This window comes from Cydia fagiglandana, chromosome 1 (assembly GCF_963556715.1).
Source record: "Cydia fagiglandana chromosome 1, ilCydFagi1.1, whole genome shotgun sequence".
NCBI lineage: Eukaryota > Metazoa > Arthropoda > Insecta > Lepidoptera > Tortricidae > Cydia > Cydia fagiglandana.
The window spans coordinates 821,991-840,622 of NC_085932.1; the positions used below are offsets into that span (position 1 = coordinate 821,991).

The window sequence follows — 18,632 nt, forward strand, 5'->3', positions numbered from 1 at the left end:
TCCGGAAAACCTAAGAAACTTAATTAAAACTAACTAAAGAAATGCTATATCGAGTCTAATTAGCTATTGCTGCCATCTTAACGGGTGACTTCTCTATTGTGATGCAAAAACGAGGAACTGTTTTCGTCTTGATTGGCGCTGACGTTAGTAAAAACGTATGGAAACTTAGGCCAATTGCCTTTTCCGTTGTGAAGTTAAACCTGAATCGTGCTCCGTAGGTTTTCACCAAGACCGGTTCGCGCCACAGAATTATGTTAGCGATGGGGAATTTTATTACATTTTAATATAAGGTATTTTCGCAATATCTCTGAAGAAAAATCTCCTGAATTTTGATCGGTAGCTATGTACTTGCTGAAGTTTTTATGTAGAACACGAAAACAAGTTTGATATATTTTTTTATAAAAGTTTGGAATGTTTGGATCAAATTAAAATGTGATCGGAATTTTGTGCCGGTATCATACTCGGGAAATGCTAATAGGTACAGTAATATTATTCATAAATTTCTCGTATTTTTTTATCTTTTGCTGTCATGGACAAATCATCAAAATGTTAGCCGACATATATCTTATTTTATTATTCCGGGGGCCCTTGCGGATAAACTTTGTTCAAAATTAACCCCTTTGTCTATTCGAGCATTTTCGACCAGATGACCCACGGTATAACTCCAGACTTTGATATGCCAACTTCATACTCGTAGACACGTGTCGGATGATGGAAGTCAAGGGCAGGCAAATGCTTACATTTTCTGCCTACCTATATTATCTGCTGCTACTTTTTTGACACGCGTTGATATATTTTGAATTTTTCAGAAATTGTAATCCATACTAATAGATATTGTAAAGGCGAAAGTGTATCTGTCTGTCGTTCTGTAGGTTACCTCTTTACGCTTAAGCCGCTGAATCGATTAAGTTGAAATTAGGTACCTACAGAGATAGTTTGAGTCCCGGGAAAAGACATAGGATAGTCTTATGTCGGAAATCATCCCTGAAGAGAGCGCAAAGGGGGGTGGAATTGACAGAATTAATGAATTGCCTAATAATTGAAGTAAGCAATGCGCGAACGGAACGGTTGAATGATTGCTATTAGCATCATCCAGGCGCTATACCTACTTTAGCTGCTGTCACTAATTCCATGTAGACGAAGTCGCGGGATAAAGCTAGTATATTAAAGTAATATTTAAGAAAAGAGATAGTCAATATTGTAATTGCATTGCATCCATTTAAAAAGATATAATATAACCATATCTTGACAGTAAATATAGATGGTCAAGCAAATCTTGTCAGTAGAAAATAGGTGCGAAATTCAAATTTTCTATGAGACGATATCCCTTCGCGCCGACATTTTTCATATTTGCCGCCTTGACAAGGCCAGCTTGACCAAGTATAAAAAAGCGAATAAAAAAAAAACTAAATACAGATGATCGAAAGATGCCATCCGTGCGATCTTCAAATCGGCCAAATAGCCAGAATCCGAAACGGTTATTTTATCGATGTGTATATATCGTCGGTATACTTCAAAAACATAATAACTGACGAAATGGTCAAAAATGAGTTATTTATACAATTTTGTTCAAATTTTATTGCTTTAAATATATATGTGACATTTTTTAAATTGTGTTTATTATTTACAAAGTTACACAGTGTAAAAAAGTACTAACAGACAGGAAATTAAATATAATGTACACGTAAAACATAATAAGAGTATTTAACACTACCTTATCTCATAAAACTGGTCACGCAAAATATATAAAGTAACGTTAACATTTTTTACCTGAATGTACCTATAATTAAGAACCTAGTTATAGCAACTGGTAAAACATTATAACATTATTCATTACTATTTACCTGTAGACATTTCTTTCAATACGCGATCTATTATACAACTAGACAATATTAAATTCACTTTAAACTGATTAACATTATGCTCGTTAAACGCTAAAAAAATCAGTTACATAATTTATTGCAGTAATTTAGTTAATAAGGAGTGTATTGTCACATGTTTCTTCAATAAAGGAGGGAAAAGTCAAAAATTGTAATATTAGAATCACTTATAACTGTTTACCTGTAAATAATAACATGTTGCATGTAATTTATTACTTTTTATTGCTAACGGTAGTTTTTAGAATTTACTTATAATGCCGTGTGAACTAGTATTTTTATCACTGTCATTATTTTTTAATTATATATAATTATTTTTTATATGATTATAAATTAATAGGCAAATATCAGTCCATTTTTTATACAGGCAAAACATGATAACTAACACATCCCATGTTTTTGTCGGCCAATATTAAATATTTTTCGGTTCAAAAACATCAGTTTTATCACTTTATAGACAATTTTAATATCCAAAAATTTTAAATGTTAAACTAAATTTGTAAAAACGCGTTTCTAAATTCCCACATTTGAGGATCAAACTTTCAACTCGCGTTTTCTCGAAACTATGTTTCAGGTAGTTATCATGTTTTAGAAGTATACCGACGATATATTCTCTTTTACTACCGAGCACAGATACGCGCCAAACCGCCTTTATTTTCCAAACAGCGTATTACTCAACCATTAATTTTAAAAGTATACCGTAACTGTTTAGCGTAAAGTTTAATTTCGAATAGCGTTAAAGAGAGATATGAGTTTATGAAGGTTACTGTTCGAAATTGAACGTCGTTCGATATTTAAAATTTAATATTGCATCAGCTGCGGGGCGCATTATGAAATTTTTTATGACGTCATCGTTGCGGTCGAGTTTGAATGAAGCGTTTCGTAAGCTTTGGAGCAAGTTTGTTATTGGGTAAACCTACGTTTTAAAATAGGCTAGCATAGCAGTGGTTCTTAGGCAGTCATGTTTTATCTAAATCGGATAATACCGATGGTTTTTTTTATTTAATAAATTTTATGATATGTTCCGTTGTCAGGAGGGTTTTATAGAGCCAACAGGAGTGTTCATTTCTCCATACAAACGTAGTTTCAGACTGTTTCCTCCGTGGGTTTTGATGCTAGAGCAATGATTTTTTCAATACAGATTAATATTGTCAATATCTGTGTCAGACCGTTTTGTTTTTTTTGATATTTTTGTTTTTTAAGGCGCTAGAACCCTTCAAAAATGGCCTCATTAACTATGCCGCAATGAGAGGCGTAGTATTCAAAACTGATATCAATTAGCCAAAAAAGCAAAAACGGTCCGACACAGATAATTTCATAATCATTTAGATTTCCAAATTTAGTTACGATTGGTTAAGTTTTGGAGGAGGAAACAGTCGAGTACGAAACCTCGATTTTTGAGATTTTTACTCAGGATTTTTCGCCTTGTCCTTATCGCACTAGTTTTAGGAGCCGCTTCCGTTAGCGAGACGGGTATATTTACCTAAAATATTTAAAACTCAGCTCCTGTAAGAAGAAGTACTAGATAGTTTTTTTTTTCAATCATCATCATTCCACACAGACAAACTCGCGGGCAGAAGCTAATATGAAATATACAGGGTGGAAAGATAAGTCGGGCCCTGGAGGGAAACTACCTTAAATCCTTAAGGTGGCTCATTTTACTTAAAGGAGACATTCCTTTATTTTTAAAAAGAAACAAAACTGCATTGTAAGATTTTCTAAAACTCGCTTGCCTCGCCCGGGACTCGAGCCGACTAAAAATTCCAAAAAATAAAAACTCGCAATTATATTCTACTAGTCGATACAGTTAATGTTAATGATAACATTTCCCCAAGAAAAATTAGGTCTTACACTCGTCTGTCGTACAACATATCCATAAAATCTAATATTTAGTACTAAAGATTTTTTTTGACAAGCCAAATTGAGGAAAAAAAGTAAAATGCTTTGAATGCAGTTTTGTTTCCTTTCAAAAATAAAGGAATGTCTCCTTTAAGTAAAATGAGCCAGCTTAAGGATTTAAGGTAGTTTCCCTCCAGGGCCCGACTTATCTTTCCACCCTGTATAAACCACAACTAATGACAACCAATTTTTACATTAAAAGTGTACAGTTAGCAGCAGAAGTTGCTACGCGGGCGAGGTGCCTTGACTCACTCTTATTTTCTTAACAATAAAGTCGCCTCAAAATCATTTAGAACACATTGACCGCTTAGAAACTTCTGCTGCTGACTGTACTATCTAAATAAACTTTGATCTATATTTACATAGAAATAAAGGTATACAAATACAAAACTTGAGTTACCTATTTATTTTTGCGTTTCAAAGCGACCCTCTCAGATAAGTCTGGCGACAGCATTAAAGGGATGAGTATCAGATAAGTAAAGAAATTGAAGATTTTATTTACACTTATTTTCTCATACCTTTTACTGGATAGTGAATAAATAAATAAGGCTGATTCTAAAATAAGATTCCAGAGAAGCTTAACTTCAAATTTAATCGCAGAACTTGAAACTCGATACCTGTCAAGTTGGCTAATACAATCTGATAGTTTATAAGGATTCTTGAAAATTTAGCTGGTTAGAGAGAAGAGTTTTCATATTTCTGAGCTTATTTTTATTTTATTTTTATTATAAATTTGGAAAACGGCGTCTGATTACGACTTCCTCCGCAAAGAAGTTTTTAAGGAGCAAATTAGCATATCAAATATATCAAAACTTAGTAAAGTAACTTAAATTGGAAGTTGTATTAAAAATGTAATAGTAGCAGCAAGTAATTCTCACAAATTGTTAAATTTAAGGTACCTTAAGTACGAACAATTTGATTTTTACTCAAGTTTTAACGAGAAATGTCCAAACCATACGATTTTATCAGTTTTACCACCTGGACGGCCGAAACGAAAAAACGCAATAAAATTTGTAACTGCAGTACAGTTCCACATTCATAAAGCATACTTACTGAGAATACTGACCACTGGTCCAACTATTTTAGGCTGAATTTCATTTGAAGGTTTTTATCCTGTATCTGAGAAGCTTAGCTCCTTATTCAGCTTCAGTAAGCTTCTGTCCAGCTCCTGTAATACCGTCAGCTTCTGAAGCTGAATAAGGAGCTAAGCTTGTCAGTTATTTTATTTATTTATTCATTTTTATTATTGTCGATTTCATATGACACATCTGAAACCGCTACCATCAACCCATCAACCAACCTCTGACAAATCAAAACTAACTCTGTATGGCATTGGCTATGATCTAGTGTGGCAATGTCATCATGAATGTGTTTAATTTCTATGAAAATATAACATTTATAATGATATTGATACTCCTTCCTTTGATTTCAATAACTTTGACGATTTTTACTCATTATTATTTAGCAAAATGGGACTTAATCGCGAAAAATTAAGTTTCTAAATTTACATCCGACGTTTCGAGGTTGTCGGCGTTGTCCCCGTCATCATCATCATCATCTCAGCCATAAGACGTCCACTGCTGAACATAGGCCTTCACCTTAGACCTCCATTCGTACCGGTTGGAAGCGGCCCGCGTTGTCCCCGTGGTCTCGGAGAATTCTGGATAAAGTTGACATCAGCCGCGCGAGTTTTTCGAACTACCCGCACTTGGTCTTGTTTATCAACCTGAACGCTTTACGCATAGGGATGTTACTTGGTCGACACACTACAACCTTTTTCTTCAAGTTGATGCAATGTTAGCCTAGACGGGCTCTAAGTACTGATTATTAAAAAGAAACGGACGGATGACAAATGTAAAGATCAAATTATACTGGTTACAACAGAGACTACACAACGTTTGTGAACACGGGCAACGCAACAAAAACCTGCCGGCATCCGCCGGTCGTTTTTTGCAGTCAGTATTACAATGTCCAACCTGAATCACTGCTTTGCTGGCTGTAGTTTCGGCCTGACTTATTTACATCGTTACTGTTTGGCGCATTGAAATGTAGGCATTTACACATAGATACTTAGGTAGCTAGTATTTTTTAGACTTAGAATGCCAATTTTGAGTAAATTTTGCATGTATAACAATGATGATATTGATGATCTTTTTTCTAAGAACGAGTAAAGAGAGTGAAATGCCTGATCGTAAGCAATTACCGTCGCCCATGGATAACTACAACACCTCAGTAATTGCATTTGCACCTGAGGGGTTGCAATTGCATTGCCGGCCTTTAATATGGGGGTACGCTATTTTCTTGAAAGTTTGAAGGTCCTATTTGTTCGCAAGTATCGCGAAGTATGAAGTAGGTAATGCTATGAATTAATCATTGTCGAGAATGCCTAAACGAATGGCAACTGTCAAATGTTTGCATATATGGGCCATCATAGATTGCCTCTTATCTATGAGATTTGGCGTAAAGAGCTGGCATTCAGGGCATAAAATTCCATTAAAAAACAAAAAAATTACATAATTCTAGGGATTGACAGGGCAGCTGTACTGGCGCCATCTGCTTATTACTTCGACCGGCCAACCCCATCGGAAGTACTATCAGCGATACTCTGAATCTCCTGACGGCCATCATTCTATTCATTCTGCCTTTTAAATAAGGTTTAAGAGTTTGAAGGATAACCTTAGAGCCAGTCAAGAGCTTTGATGTTAGTACAATATAGGTATGTGGTACATGTATTTATTTTAGCATCAGAATAAACACGTTCTGCTAAGCTAAGTATTGCCAGCTCTCCGATCTTTCAAAACGACCAAACTCCCTACCAGTTTTCAAGACAAACATCCTTTCTTCAAAATGGCGGGTGAAGAATCTGTTTTATGGGTGAAACGTGAGACTGGCCTGTACTTAGCCGGTCGTAAATCGAGCTATACGACCTAACAACCTATTTTATATTGCGCGGTAGGTTAAATACGCTGAAGCATCGATATTTTTTTAAGCTGTATACTGGCGTATTTGTCACGTCACTTGTAATATATGCTTGCCTTGCAACGAAACGTAACTACAGACTGAATTACTCAATACATGTGAAAGTAACAGTGACAGCGAGCGGCATTTGTTAAGTACAGACGCAGTTTTAGAATAATGAACTGGGTAACTTTGTGGTTAGCGATAGTAGACTTACTGATTCTTGTTGTTTGAAGACATTAATTTGTAAAAGCTATTCTAAAATTATTATAAATAAAAACTCAGTGTCAGCAGCAAGTGGTTTTATTACAAAATTTTACACTTGTTAGTAAGAACATCAGTGTTATTAGTTTTAACTACAAGGATTTTACTTTTCACGATACTTTGCAATTAAAAGATTTTACGAAGATTTTACAGTTATTTAAAAGGCTATTTTCTTCTTAGTCATCAATTTGAAATTAATATTAAAACTGTCGCTTTTAAAATATTTTATTATAGAAACCACGAGAAATTGAACTTGAAACCATGGCCATTGAAATATACAGAAATTTTAACAGATTCACTGCCCCTGGCGCACATGTGCGACTGTGCGTCCACCGTCATACACCGTCTTTTGTTCCTAGGTCACGCCCCCTGGCATTGAATGCGTTAATCATATTTTCTCTAGACAGAACTCAAGTGTCGATACTAAAATCAAAACTTAAACACGTTAAATAAAAGACCTAAAACTTCCACCTTGACAATGGCAAGAATTTTAAAAATAGCCACAAATGAATACAGAATATCCTCCCTGATATTGAAGTTGGTTAAAAAGTGAGTAAATTTCTAAAGATAACTTTTAAGTGATGATGTTTAAAATGCTCAAATATATGCTAGTATATATCTCTGTTGCATTCATGTAACATGTTTTGATAGCGGCGCCACATACCAAAACACCTTAATGAACCTCTTTATTTGCCGTTGGCCCAGAATAACGGAGTCAAAGCAGACTAACGATCCCTAAATTACTCACAGTAACTTGTTTACGTACGGTCGCTGAGCGTAAACATGTCTTGTACGTAATTCAAGTTTTATTTAGTTGTTTGATAAATAACGTAGGTAATATATTTGTAGTCGCGCCATAAATTACTCTTTAAATAAAAATATATTTAGTTCGAGCTGGTGAGTTGTGAAAAGTTATAATAATACTGTCCTTACAGGTCAAATTTGGAAACAAATGATAGCACAAATCGCGGGCTTATTGCCATAGCATTCTTTACCAACCAGTGGGCTAAACCAGAAATATTAGGTTCATGGCGTTAGCCGCGATATAGCTAAAGGCGCCGCTTCGGATCCGGTCTCCGCCACTGGAGGGCTTCGACACTTTTTCTTTAGTATAATTATGACGTCTAATTCAATTTGTCTTACACGTACACTTGACTACTTGTCGATCGTCTTGGTGGTTGGCACGAATTTCACACAACACACGTACAACTTTCATTTTGGATGCAACAATCAGTGTGAGCGATCTTAAATTTCGTATCAAAACCGTAACAAGTTGTCAAATCTGAATCGAAATCTGGACCAACCTCCAGGACCGTGTGTCCCATCTGAAATTACTCTCCCACCGCGATATGGCCCGACCATAAATTCACTATAACCATACGGCGTACATATATTTCATCAGAACGACTTTGCAACGAAATTGAATATACCTCGCTTATCAATGTGTAGAGTAAATAATAAATATTGTCTGGGAAATGAAATTGTTTATTGGATCGTAAAGGATGAAACGGTGCTCCGATATTATTACGGGAAGATGACAAAGGCCTGTTTTTACAGTGCTCGTGTTTATTATTAAGCAGGCCACTGACGAGCCTTCCAAATGGATGCCGTTACAATGGATTCATCCAAATGGACGGCATCCTAATATTAAACATTATACGTTTTTGACATTCACGGACCGATTTTGGATTGCAGCCACGCTATTTGGACTGTTGGAAGGCCCGTCAGTGGCCACCTTTAGTGCTCGGTTTTATTTGGTGTGGCGTAAATGATGTTGATACTTTGGTCGTGGCTTCATTAAATGTACCACATGTTATGAAGAGAATATTAGAAGATAACAGACGAAAATATGGAATAACGAAAATAAACAAAAACAAAATTAAGTCAGTAACGAATTTGACATACAATAAAAATACAGAAAGAACATTTAGTTTATACGGGATTCAATTGAATACTCTAATGAAAACAACAACTTATCTATCTTGTCATAAGTAAATATAAAATGCATAAATGTTACATAATAATTTTACACAAAATGGCTTAACCGACAACAAGCTCATAAATGCTTTTATTTATACAATTATTTAGGTACATTACGTAGGTAACAATAATATTTAAAAACTTACACGACACAGAAAATATTTATGATCTAAATATTTGGCAATAACAAAAATAAATGTGATTCCCAGGATTCGAACTGGGAACAGTCGCTATTACCAACTAAGCTACACATTTTGAATTTTTTATAAATTGCATATAATTATATAATTTGAGAGACTTGAGTCCTTTTCAGAAAAAGGACTCAAGTCTCTACCAGAGACTCAGGTCTCTAACAAATAAAGATGGGCTCGAGCTTACTGACTAGAGCCTACACCTAAACTACTCGTAACCAGCATTTATATATTTGTTTTCGCAATATAACACCACCGTAATAAAAAATGTTTACTTAAATTAAAATCCTTTAAAAAACCCAGCTAATTAAAGAACAGAGTGGCAGAAGTGACTGTATCCAGCCTATTTGTATTCTCGGATCGCGGATCCATCTCCAGCAATTACAACGATATGCAAACTGCTCACAATCACGGAGTGTAATTTAAATCTACCGCCTGGGAGCGGCTACAGTTATACTGGATGTGGCATTGATGTACAAACAGCCACGCTCCTAACTGTGTATCGGCGGACCTTATTACAAAAGGCATAAGGTCCTCCGGTGTAGGTACCTATAGTTAACTGTGAGTGTTAGTACTTGGGAGTCACACCGACCAGGCGCTCCTATAAAATCGAAGATACGCTCTCATTTTAAAATGACATGCTCAAATTACATGAAACTAGGCATGATCATTTATTTCATTTATATAAGTAACGTATTTCTTTGTCTGGTATCAGTTTTCGTTGCTAAAAAGTATTATACAGAAGAATAGAGCGGGTACTCATTTTTCATGTAAGTTTCTACTCGCTCTAATTGCTTTGCATTTCAATTTCTAGCCACGAAAACTGGTACCAAGTAGACATAATTATGAGTATGTTACTTGAATCTTCATACAAAATTTCATATTATATTTAGAACGTCGTTTTAAATGAAAGCGTAAGTTCGATTTTATGGCGGCGGCTACGTTCGTGTGAATTTTTATGTTATTTCTACCCAGAATGTTATTTCTACAAGTTTTTTCGACAAAATTTTTATGGTAGCGTTTGGGATACTTTTTTATCTTATTAAGATTGAAAGAGTTCGTAATTTTAAGTATAAATTACATAAAAAAATCCAAATGTGAAAAAAAAAGAATACCTCCTTATTTCCGTGGCACATCCAGCACCTCTACCCGTACCCCGCAGGTTCCCTAGGCAACCTATCTCAGCCTCCCAGAGGGCGCCGGTAATAAGCTGGTAACAAATGAGTTGCCGTACTCCTCCGGATTGTAATATTACACGTTTCTTAATGGCTAATCAAATTACCCGAGTTATCGGCAACGAAAACATTGTTTGCTTTTGTTATTGATTTTCCCTTAAGCTGATTAGTTAAAGGGATTCATTTTATTAGCTGATTTGTGGAATGGAATCCTTCATTCTAGTGTTTCTTTTTAAGTACTGACTGGGACAAACAAAGAGGTCAATTCAATCTTTGTGACATCGAAATGATATCAGAATTAAGTGCGTCTCGCTCGTTTCAATTTATCTCTAAAATGTTGAATTTTGTGCGTAAGGATTGCTAATTAAACCATAACAAGAGTGCTTGATTTAATCCTCTTTTGAACATTTTACCGTTTATATCCTTTCTAATGACTTGATCTTCAGCCAATTAAAATTGTTTATGTTTCGTTTCAGGTAAGTTCGCTCAAGAGTGTTAATTGGAAAAAAATTGATTGCACAAAAGCTGATTATAATGAAGCAAGATAAATAAGTAAGTATTAACTATGAAATATATACATATAGTTTTCATATTTAATTACACGAATTATTCATTGTCTTTACGAACATTTTTATAAAGTGATTGAAGTCATTAATAGGGATTTTATGTAAAATTTTGTAAATTATTATTATTATTATTTAAGCTTCATTTGTTCTACAGTCAGGTTGTTATTTTGTTTTGGGGCTGACTGCAGATCCCATCTGCTGGGTGAAAGCCTCCTCACTTTTGTAAATATCATTATAAAATTTATAAAATTGTGCGTTAAATATTAGCATAAACCTCTCCTCTTCCGCGCTAGGCAACGAAAGACGCGCAACACCGAAATTGCAATGCAAAACTGAACCAAGCATTCCTATTCAAACTTGGTGTCCGATGGTGACAGTGACACAGAAATGCACTAGATCCGTGCATCATCTATCTTGCTGTACCGCCGTGTCATAGCTGGACGGGTTTATGCCATAGTGAACAATGAACCTTGCAGTATTCGAGTTTTAATGGTCGTCATATGGTTATGATGTCTTGAGAATAGTACTGAGTGCAGGCTGTTAAATTTGCTGATCGAGGTAAGTTTATCTTTCATAAAAAATAAACAACACGTTATAACTCACATTTGGCACACTCTCTCTTTGGTCGGTCCCTCATGTCTGAGGATCGTGGTCAGTATCAGGGTTGCATCTGGAGCGGATCTGTCTCCACTGGTTTCTGTCCAAGGCGTCTCCGACGACCGTGTAGAAAGCAGAGGATGACGAGTCTTTAACTTGATCGGTCCATCTTATTGGTGAACGACCGCGTGATCTCCTGCCTTCGGTGTGTCCAATCACAATCAGTTTTTCCAAACTTTTGTCGCCTCTGCGCACTGTGTGTCCGAAACATGATAGTATGCGCTGTTGGCATATGGTGGATAGACGAGTTTTCACTCGGAGCTGGGTTAGGATTGATGCATTAGTACGTCTCGCCGTCCAAGGTATTCGCAACATTCGTCTCCAGCACCACATCTCAAATGCATCAATCCTTTTTCTCTCTCTGGCTAGGATAGTCCACATTTCCACTCCATACAGGAAGATAGGGAATACTAGTGCTCGTATCAATCTGATCTTGGTTTTGATACCAATTCCCCTTTTCTTCCAAATGTTATTTAAACGGGTCATAGCATCCTTTGCCGTCCCGATTCGCCTTCTTATCTCGGCACACTAAACGAGTAATAATTTATAGGCATATTGATAATATTGATGCTGAGTGTAGGTACATCAATGGCATCATAAAATAGACTCGTTATGCTAGATTTATTGATCGTACTATACACAAAAGGTAAGATATAAGTAAATAAAATAATGCAGTTTTTCAACTGAAAACATAGAAAACAAAAACATAGAATATGAAAAGAAAAGAGCTTTACGCTGAGGCCGGCAACGAACTTGCAAACCCTCTGGTGTTGCATGTGTCCATGGGCTACGGTAGTTGTTTACCTTCAGACGATGCGTCTTCTCGTTTGTCTTTTATCATAAAAAAATTAAAACGGACAGCCGGACACATGGCCCAAATATAGCGATGTCACGTCTCTCACATTTGAATATAGCCCCTGAACCTAGTGTTAGCAATTTCCTATGGGTCGCGGCGCGTGTTTCATAGACTGTGTGTGATTGCATTTTGTTTGCTCACTATGCAACGATCTTGAATAGACCATTATTGGGCTTTAAGTCATTGCAATAAGGTATATGTACTTCATCTTAGTTAATATCAATCAATATTACGGGTTAAGGTGGCCACTGACGAGCCTTCCAACAGTCCAAATAGCGTGGCTGCAATCCAAAATCGGTCCATAGGATGCCGTCCATTTGGATGAATCCATGGTAACGGCATCCATTTGGAAGGCTCGTAGTGGCCTGCTTTAGTCTTCATACCTGTTTATTTATTTATACTTTATTGCACAAAAGAAAAGCTTAGTGTTCGAAATATCAACACACACTTATTTACACATTGATTAATGTTTGGCTTAAGTTCATACATTTGCCACAAGCACATAACGCAAGTATCAAATCTCGGAACTCTCAATAAATAAACACTACATAATCAATAATGTGTAATCAGGCTGCAAAGTGAAGCCACACTTAACCCACAGCCACACTTAACCTTAGCTAACTCTCACTTACATAAGGTAAGGCGGGGTAAGACGAACATAGTTTATTTTGCTTAGGGCAAGATAAACAGTACGAGGATTCCATAAAAGGTGCATGTTTTGCTCCGGTGATAGTCTTACCCCACCTTACCGTACTACTAGATACTTCTATTCTAATAGCATTCGAGTACAAAGTATATCGCATTTCTCACTCACGTATTTTTAAAGCTCCACATTAAACGCAAAATTACTTACAAAACTTGATACTAAACTTAATAAACGCTCTAACTCATTCGTAACAAGTGCTAAGTCCAAGTCTGAGCTGCAAGGTAAGATTTCCTGGCAAGTTGGAGGTCGATATATCACAGAGTTTGAAACATGTGGTGTCGGCGATAAGTGGTCTTTGGAACTAATATATTAACCTTTTGCGGGACGGCGGTTAAAACGGTCAAGATTTTGTTGTTTACGGCGCCCCATCGTCTACATTTAAGATGAAAGTGGAGGACCCGTGCAGTATTTAGACTCTCTATTTTTCATACAAAATAAATATTATCTTCAATGGACGCCATCGCCACGCCATATCGTTGTGATTGACGTTGCTTGTCTCGCCTTTAAACATAACAAAATTCGCAATACATTGCGTCTTGAAATAAACTTTAAAGTGTATGAAAAATCAAACCACAAGTTATTTTTAAAAGTCGCTGAGCAAAAGTTGGTCAGTATGAGAAGTACAGACTACAGTTTAATTTTTTGCTCATATTACAGGCCACACCCGGAATAAACTGGAAAAACAAAAATCGCTCACGCACATCACTCGGACGCCTCGTACTCGTAAGCGACGCATTAAGTAGGTAATCCGCGGGTTCATACTTTCATCTCTTTAATGCATGCAGCGACCCGTCCGTTTTATAAGTACTATACAGTTTTATACTCAATACACTTCAATTGACATGTTAGTGGGTCACGAAACGTGTAAAAGATTATTGGTGTTGGTAAATAAAACTCAGTGGCAATTGACGAATTGTCTGTTTTGAACATTTCACACTATTTCACAAGAAATAGAAGGAAATTTTGATTTTGAAAATTTAATATTCGTCCCGTATACATAAATGTAACAAGCATCCAAATTTGATGTAAAATAAAAAAAAAATATGACGACAGATAAACATATCTAATTTTCATATGAGAAAAAGATCTACCTAGGTACAGATACTTAAATCCATCAGCAAACTCCAATATCTGTATTAATTTTGCAGTCTTGCCATCAGGCGACTCGTCTGCTTTTTGGCCTGCTACATCATAAAAAAAAGTTTCTTTAACATTTTTGTGCAGCAATTCAAGGCATTTAATAATGATGCAAACTATTTTAACCGGGAATGTTCATTACTCCATGCCCGCCGTTTGATGGCCGCGATATAACTTTCGCGGTGTAGCGCAGTTTAACATTAACCATCACACAGCCGAAAAAAACAGCTTCAGCAACGATGGTCAGTGTTAAGAAAAAACGCAGGGACGTAACTCTAACGCAGCTGCGAAAACATGAAAGTGTCGATAGGTGCATGGGGTAGTTACCCTAAATCAGCGGAAGCGGGGTAGTTTTGAAAATGACAAATATTTTTTTACTATCTAAAAGTTCTTCCTACTGTAGCAACAGTAAGCAAGATGTCTTGGTAAGCGTTGAAGTAGCGTTAGACTAACTTCATATCAATATATTCAAAAGACAATTTCATATCTAGTGCATCTCTAATTCATTTCCCGAATTGCGCCGTATGAGGTTGCTTTTCGACCAGTCTGCGGCGCCGTATAGCACCTACATACCTCGTCGAGTATGTCACTTACCGAAGTCTTAATGAACATGTTTTACGCTGCAAGTTTTTACGACAAACTCCAGTAAATTTCCATTATTTTCCCAACCTCGTATCGTACTTAAATGGACAATACAGAAGCAACCTTGGCCCGTGGACTATAAAGTTCACATTTCTAAACGAGGTCGAAGCTGATACGAGTTTCAGAGCGCTGGAAGTTGAAATGAGTTGGGGATATGTCTCTTTTGCGCTCAGTATATGTTACGGACGTGCATTTTTATTTACGTTTATGATTAATTAAAATATTATGTTTATAAGCTAACTTTGTGAGGACCTCGTTATGAATGAGGTTAGGTTTTATTCGGGAATAGTGCTCTTTATTTTTACCGCACTAAAGTCAAATTGAGGACTTACTACTTTAGCTTGGGAGAGTAAACTTAATAGTCAAAATTTCCGGTTTAAGTTTGATGAGCTTGTGTGGGCTTATTTAAGAGATTAATTGTAAACCTATACTAACCTCTGCCCGCGCCTGCGTCTTCTGTCGGATGATGATGATTGATGCAAATTGTCCTTTTACCCTTAGGCCTCAAACTATCTCCAATACATATAAATCGATTCAGTGGTTTAAATGTAAAAATACAACATACGGACAGCCAAACAGAGTTAGATACTTTCACATTTATAATATTAATAGGGATGGTCAGTTAAAAAAACCTACTCTTATTTTTAGACGTCTAACGACGTCGTTAATATAGTCTATGACTTTTATAATAGATGTCGCTAGTCATCTTTTACATAATACTGTGAAATGTTATTAAGTATTATATTTACAAGCTTTTATTTAACTTGCAATGTATGTTTGTATGTATGTTCGGATCCAAATTTGCAAGCTAAATATAAACCCGCTTGCCATAATTCGATTGACCTGGAACTTTACATACTTATATACGAATATGTAAGTACCATGCAATATTGTGGTACCATCTAGCTAATCTGATCATGGATTTAGGAGGTTGCCAGAAGGAAGAGAAAGTCTGTGATAAAACAACGGAACTTACTGCCCTATTCGAACTTTAAGATACGTCAAATACGTCAATTAACTTATAGATCTAATAAAGAATATGGATTAAATGTCTAATCTAATCCATATCGTTTCTAGATCTATTAACTGACGTATCTTAAAATTCGAATAGGGCCATTAGTTTGGTTTTAGTTTTTGAAAATTGTCTCGATAATTAGTTATCTGTTGAAAGTAAAGTACAGTCAGCGACAAATCTAATAGTATTGTTATTTCAATTAAAATAAGTGATGCAAATACGTTTTATTGAATGTTGCAACAGATAATTCTACAAAGAGATTGAAATGCAAAAACGATTTACCCTACCTTAATCCGGGATGATTTGAGTGTACCGCTTGTCAAATAGCGATCTGAATTTTTTGACCGCATTTTATGACAGGTATATGTACCTACTGTATATAGGTAATGATTATTGATTAGTAAGGAAATTATTTACTTACGTTTAATTTTGTCGTTAAAAAGATTTTTTATGTTTGACAAGTATCTACCTACCTAACTTACAAATATTTTTATTATTTGTATGTATTTGCCATATTTCGGGACCATGGGATCCCGGACCTTTGGGAGGCGTACGTGGGGCCGAAGCCAACAGCGCAGAGGCCCTTTAAGACACTTTAATCTAAAAGCTAGGGATACACGTGGCGGATACCATCCCCGAACGCACAACCCATACAACCATTTCCAGTCGCCGTTACAACGCGGTGTAGACACATCTTGTGTCGACACCGTCTGTTTCGGTCACAATTCCAGTCGCAGAGTCGTCGCCGTGTCGACACAGTTACCAGAAATGGGGAAGGGTCGACACATGACACAAAGTGACATAAAGTGTGGTCGCCGTGTGCACACATTGTTTCGGGTTTGCGACTACTTTATGCCAAAATCATTCGTTCATTCGTTCATTTTGTTCCTGTCAATTGGAAACTGTCAGATGGAAAAATAGTTAAATAAAAATAAGTGACATTAATACGCCATCTCTAAAACGGATTACAAGACGTAATTATATATTGTTTGCATTTATATTACAATAAGACTTAAATTATTATGGGGAATTAAACTGCTCGAGTGATTTGATAAACTAAGTGTAATATAATCAACGCGCCACCACATTGTTTTAGTTTAGGCGGAAATGAAATTGTTTACTTCTCAGTGCTTGTGTTCATAAATATATTATTTCATGCATTTTTAGTACTTCGATGCGTATACTATACTTAAATAACAGAAATAACGCTTTACATACTACGAAACTTGTTAATTATGATGTATAAATATGGTTTAAGGCTGAGAAATATTGCAGTCACAAAGTAGTCGCAAATGTTTCGACTTTGTGTCGACTCTGTGTAGACACATGACACGCGCTGTCAAAAGTAATAACAAAGTTACTGGATTTGCAAAATGGCTCCTTGTGTTCATTTGTTTTCAGATATTCTCAAAGTGTAAAAATGACGTGGTCAGAGATGGGACTTAATAGATTAACTGTTTATTCGACTAATTAATGGAATAAAAAAAGTTAATCCTCAAATTTTAATCACGATTAGTTTAGTAGACCTAACATAGATTGAAATTGAATTAATCTGAACATTAATCGAATAAATTATCGATTAAATCTCGGTTGGAAGTTGACAGGGGGCCATTTTTGTACGTAAAAATAATAGAAATGTCTTGCATGCAGATGGTAGCTAAACACTTTGTCATAAAAGTCGAGATGGGTGTCGATTTATAGGTTTTAGGGAGTGCCGATTTCGAAAATGATGACCATTTTGGAATCCAGAATGGCGGCCATGCACTGTGTCATAAAAGTCGTCATGGATGTCGTTTTATACGTTTTATGGGGCCCCAATTTTGAAAATGATGACCATTTTGGAATCCAAAATGGCGGCCATGCACTATGCCATAAAAGTCGTCAGGGGTGTCGTTTTATAGGTTTTAGGAGGCGCAGATTTCAAAAATGATGACCATTTTGGATTCCAAGATGGCGGCCATGCACTATGTCATAAAAGTCGTCATGGATGTCGTTTTATAGGTTTTAGGGGGCCCCGATTTAGAAAATGATGACCATTTTGAAATCCAAAATGGCGGCCATGCACTATGTAATAAAAGTCGTCATGGGTGTCGTTTTATAGGTTTTGGGGGGCGCAGAGTTAGAAAATGATGACCATTTTGGATTCCAAAATGGTGGCCATGCACTATGTCATAAAAGTCGTCATGGGTGTCGTTTTATAGGTTTTAAGGGGCGCAGATTTCGAAAACGATGACCAATTTGGATTCCAAGATGGCGGCCATGCACTATGTCATAAAAGTCGTCATGGATGTCGTTTTATAGGTTTTAGGGGGCCCCGCTTTCGAAAATGATGACCATTTTGGAATCCAGAATGGCGGCCATGCACTATGTCATAAAAGTCGTCATGGGTGTCGTTTTATAGGTTTTGGGGGGCGCAGATTTCGAACACGATAACCATTTTCGATTCCAAAATGGCGGCCATGCACTATGTCATAAAAGTCGTCATGGATGTCGTTTTATGGGTTTCAGGGGGCCCCGATTTAGAAAATTATGACCATTTTGAAATCCATAATGGTGGCCATGCACTATGTCATAAAAGTCGTCATGGGTGTCGTTTTATAGGTTTTGGGGGGCGCAGATTTCGAAAACGATAACCATTTTCGATTCCAAAATGGCGGCCATGCACTATGTCATAAAAGTCGTCATGGATGTCGTTTTATAGGTTTTGGG

General features: G+C 36.3%; 1 protein-coding gene across 6 annotated transcripts in view; it reads left to right on the plus strand.

The window, feature by feature from the left end:
• LOC134670168 (CUGBP Elav-like family member 4) overlaps positions 1–18,632 on the plus strand; it is a 797,956-nt gene that overhangs the window by 293,642 nt on the left and 485,682 nt on the right. The window lies entirely within an intron of this gene.